Genomic DNA, 5,618 nt, shown 5'->3' on the forward strand with positions numbered 1-5,618 from the left:
TTTATTAAATCGGACAATTAATTCTTGGGCGTGATTTTGTGGGCTTTTGCTGAGCAATATAAAAGGATTTTTGTCAAACAATTTGAGGGGAGAGCCGCCACACACATCCACTACAGATCATAGGATTGATCGTGAACTTTTGGAGATTTCTGGGCTTATCTGAAGAACAAAGACGGAGTTCGATAGACCGGACACGGCGTCGACGACGGATTTGTTTCTTTTATCTTTTATTTATTTAATTCTGAATATGTTTGGATTTTTGAACATGTTTTGGTTTATTCAGAATTTTATTATGAACTAAATTTTTAGAGTTTAGAGGTCGGATGGAACCTGGTGTAGAAGCTTTCATGAATTTTTGATTTTATTGAATTGAGTTTTTTCTAGATTAATTGTTTTTTCTAGAATTGATTGTCTTTTCAATTATCTGATCAATAATTGATTTGTTATATTTATTTGAAATCATTACTCGGGAGAGGAGATTTTAAATAGGACATTAGAACTACACTGTTAATTATTTATATAGCTCGAAAGAGTGTATGATTTTAACAGAGCTTTTAAAAAGAACATTGTTGTGTGATAGATCACTGCGATAAATTCTTAATAGGAATATTGGAATTGAATTGTAGTTGATAAACATTATTTGTTGCTCGGGAGAGGGAAATAATAAACTTAAGTGTTCTTGACTATTAATTGACTGAAATTCATGAATATTAATTAATTAGGATTGACTGTTGTTGAAACCAGGTGAAATCTATACCTCTAGACCATTTTTCTCTGATTCATTATTCCTGAAAGTTGTGTGCGTGCTATCTAAAATCATCTGATTAATTATTTTATTGCAAAATTCTCAAAGTTTGATTTTCTAGATAAAGTTTAGACTATTCTAATTACAAGTACTAAATATTTTCATTTTACTCCCTAAGGGATCGATATCTGATTAAATCACTATATTAAAACTTGACACTCGTACGCTTGCGAGGAAATTTCACAACAAGTTTTTGGCGCCGTTGCCGGGGAGTAAATTTTGATTATTTTTTAGTCTTGTTATCAATTAGTCTAGATTTTAATTTAGAGTTTTTTTTTTATTTTTGAAGTTACTAATCAAATTCTTCTTAATTTTTATTGCAGTCTATGCGACGATCTCAAAGTTCTAATTCTCTACTTTTTGATCCGGAGATCGAGCGCACTGCACGTGCTCTGAGAAGAGAGAGAAGAGAAGAAATTAATAACATGGCTGAAGAGAATGTGAATCAAGCTCCCTTGGTGCCAATTAGAGATCACTTCAAGCCGACGATCCAGGCTCATTACTCTGGAATAGCTCGAGGAACAATCAATGCCAATAATTTTGAGCTAAATCCGGCCTTGATCAATATGGTTCAATCGAACCAATTTAATGGGAGTGTCACAGCTGATCCTCACTTGCATCTCAGGAATTTTTTAGAAATTACTGATACGATAAAATTTAATGGTGTTCCTGAGGATATTATTCGTTTACGCTTGTTTCCGTTTTCTCTCAAGGATCAAGCCAGAAGTTGGTTGCAATCACTGCCGCTTGGAAGCATCACTACTTGGGAGGGGATGGCAGAAAAATTTCTTGCTAAATATTTTCCACCTGCCAAGTCCACCCTGTTGAAGATAGAGATCAGCACGTTCCGGCAGCTAGACACTGAACAGCTCTACGAGGCGTGGGAAAGGTACAAAGAATTACTTAGACGTTGTCCTAACCACAATTTTGCAGATTGGGAATAGATCGAGTGGTTTTACAACGGACTGAATGCGCCTACAAGGATGAATGTCGATTATGCTTCTGGTGGAACTATTTTTTCAAAGGACCCCGCTCAAGCCTATGATATGCTGGAACAGATAACGATAAACAGTTTTCAATGGCCATCTGAGCATGTGGGAGTCAAGAAGCCAGTTGGAGTGTATGCAGTAGATCCTCTCACATCTATCACGGCCCAATTATCTGCACTAACTACACAGGTAGCTTCTTTGAATAAGATCACTGTTTCAGATTCCATTGGAGTTGAAGGATCACATAACCCAGAGGAAGTTAATTATATCCATCCTAATGGCTACCGAGGTTATGGAGCGTACAGAGGTAATCCTATTCCCAATACTTTTCACCCTAATTTGCGGAATAATGAAAATTTTTCATATGCTAACAATACTAATAAGGGTGATGGTAAGCCATCTTTAGAGGATGTGGTTAGTACTTTTGTGCAGGAATCAGGTAAGAGGATGATGAGAACTGAGTCTCGCCTTGACAGTTTGGAGACGCACATGGCCAACATGGGTGCTATGTTGCAATCCATGGAGACTAGCATAGGGCAATTGGCGAACGCACTGAAGGATAATAACATAGGCCAGTTTCCTAGCAATACTGAGGTGAATCCCATAGAACAGTGTAACCATAGAGTTGAGGAGTGGACAAGAAGTTGGAGTCCAGGAACATGCAGCTGATGTCGAGAAAGAGAAGGAACTCGAAGAGAAGGAGCTTAAAACTGAGCCGAAACCGATGTACAAGCCTCCACTTCCCTACCCGCAGAGGTTCAAGAAGAAGGCATTGGATGAGCAGTTCTTCAAATTCTTGGAGATTTTCAAGAAAATTCACATCAACATCCCCTTTGCTGAAGCTTTGGAACAAATGCCGAACTACGAAAAATTCATCAAGGAGATGATGTCCAAGAAAAGGAGACTGCTAGAGAACGAGGTTGTCAATCTGACTGAAGAGTGCAGTGCGGTGCTTCAAAAGAAAATGCCACAAAAGCTTAAGGATCCAGGGAGTTTTACTATTCCTTATTCCATTGGTGGTTCTTATTTTAATAATGCACTTTGGGATTTAGGGGCCAGTATTAATTTAATGCCGTTATCTATTTATAGGTCCTTGGAGTTGGGAGACATAAAATCGACTAAGATTTCATTGCAATTGGCGGATCGGAGCATTACATATCCCCTTGGCATTGTTGAAGATGTTCTAGTCAAGGTGGATAAATTTATCTTCCCAGCGGATTTTGTGATCTTGAATATTGAAGCGGATCATGGGGCTCCGTTGATTTTTGGACGTCCATTTTTGGCTACGGCTGATGCAAAAATTGAAGTGAAAAAGGGTGAATTGTCGATGGGTGTGGAGTGCGAACGGGTGATTTTTAATCTATTTATGAAAGCACCTAATCCACCCATCGAAGAATTATGCTTAATTGAGCAGGTTGTGAAGCTAGAGGGCTGCCAAAGAGCTAATAGTGCGGTTGAATCGTCAAAGAAGAAAAAGCCAAATTTCCCACCAATGAAGGCCACGAAAAAGAGAGAAAAACTTAAACGGCGGATCGTGGAATTTATTTGGCGTGTGAAGGAAAAAGAGAAGATCTAACACCGATGAAAGTCGGGCTGACGACTTTAAACCAAGCGCTACTTGGGAGGCAACCCAAGCATTTTTATTTTATTTTATTTGATTTTATTTTTAGTTTATTTAATTTTTTTTATTTAATTGTTTTAAATTTTTTTATTTTCATTTTTTTGAGCTTAATTTTTCTTAATTTTCAAAATTTTTCAGGCTCTAGAAATCTCAAAGTCGAGCAGACGGCGCTCCCGCCCCATTTATCTGAGCGCCCGCGCCTTACCTGGATGAAATTAGAGTTGTTTGCGAATTAAAGGCGCGGCCGCGCCATTGCTCTCGAGCGCACGCGCCTCCCCTTCGTTTCACTAAGTCAAGAACAGCGCTACACCTAGCGTTATCGCGCAACTCAAGGACGCTCCATTAAGCGCTATCGTACATCCTCAACCGCGCCACAGCAAGCGCTATCGCGCTCCTTTACAGCGCCAATCTAAGTGCTATCGCGCGAGTGAATAGCGCATGCTTAGGCGCTATCGCGCAATTTATGCTTCAGAAATTTAAAAGCCCACTCTAGAGTCTGCTCCTTCCAGACTTTAGAAATCACGATGTAAGAGTGGGTGCCCAGTGAGCCAACTGTATGGCTATGGGCTTTGATGACTCTTTGTATAAACAATCTTTTGTTTAATATTATTTACACTTTTATGGCAATGACTTTATATTACTTCATATTGTTATATTGTGATATACTATTGTTGTTTTAATAAAGACCTTGAATATACTATAGTGTATGTAAGATGTGGTAGAACATGGAGATGTCTATCATGAAATACATCTTATAGTCACTGTATATTCTAAAAACCGTTCCTAGTCGATTGAGCCGTCCGATAATAAGGATAAGGATCGCTCGAGTTTGAGACTAGCATTTGCGATGCGGAGTACCACGTTTCATTGGTAGGGAACATGGAGATGTTCGAAGCATGCAAATGGATATTCATAGGATGAATAATCGAACTACCCTATCCGGACTTTCCAAGTGGTTATCACTTATCGAGTGGATAAAGTCCGCGGTTTTGGTTGTACACCATTAGTCCTTACGACTTGAAACATCATGGAGACTCTATATGCTAGTGCTGTGCTTTGACTCGTTTACCGACTCTATGGGGGTCATCAGGTGTCGAGATTGGGTACAGTTACGACACATATAGGAGTCAATGCATTGTTGTCAAGGATTCACCACATACTTGCGAGTGTGGATATCCTATGCGATCTGAGGAGATATTAGTGTGACAAATCTCTGGCAAGAGTACTTGATGTGATTTAAGAAATGGTTTCTTAGTAGCACATGCGATGTCACTAATTTGATCTTCAAGATGCATTGCATAGTTATCGAATCTTGAGCGACTCTCGATATACCAATGGTTGTTGATTCGATCGGGATATATGGATGAAGGGACCGTACTGTACGCTAACCAAAATCTACTGGTTCTTGTAGGCACTATCAGTGATACCTAGGGAATCATGGGGCGATGTTGCTAGGCGCTTTACCATGATTCGTTGGGCAAGTCGGAAAGTGTTGTTCCGAGTCACAAGGAGTTGTGAGCCCACGGCTAGCTGTATCCCTGAACCATTGAGGGTCACACAGTGTAATGGAGTTTTAATCCCCGTTGAGATAGTTAAATTTAAAGAGTTAAATTTAATGAACTAAGGAGTTGGACTTCTTAATTAAGAGTAAGGGAGTAGGGTTTCCTAAAATGACATAGGGATGGACATTTTTGGAAACCACTGAATTCGGATTCAGGAAAATTTATTTTGACTTTAAAACGTGCAGAAATGGTTTCTGTGCACATTGGTGAAATCGTTTCATCAATAGGAGTCACGATGAATTTTATATTAATTTCTGAACGAGCGGGCTTTGCTTGTCAGGCCCCAGCTTATGATTAATGGGCCCTAAGGTGTTAGTGGCCTGCATTATAAATAAGTTATTTCAGTACAGAAATTACACACAACAGGTCATAATTTTTGAGAGCAAAAATCGAAAACCCTAGTTCCTCTCAAAGATTGTTTCGGCCGAACCCTCCCCATACTCTGCCCGAGATTTTCCGGTCTGTGATTTTGAATCGCAGTAAGGAATAACGAATCAGATTCGTTTATTCTCTTCGCAGAAAAACTTCTGATAGATTTTCTAGTGCAATCTATCAGAGGGATTAAACCTCTGTTCGTGGACCTGATTGAAGGAGTTCATCGGTTCCAGGGAGAGACAACAAGAGCAGATAAAATCTGTTGG

This window comes from Henckelia pumila, chromosome 3 (assembly GCF_033568475.1).
Source record: "Henckelia pumila isolate YLH828 chromosome 3, ASM3356847v2, whole genome shotgun sequence".
Classification (NCBI taxonomy): Eukaryota; Viridiplantae; Streptophyta; class Magnoliopsida; order Lamiales; family Gesneriaceae; genus Henckelia; species Henckelia pumila.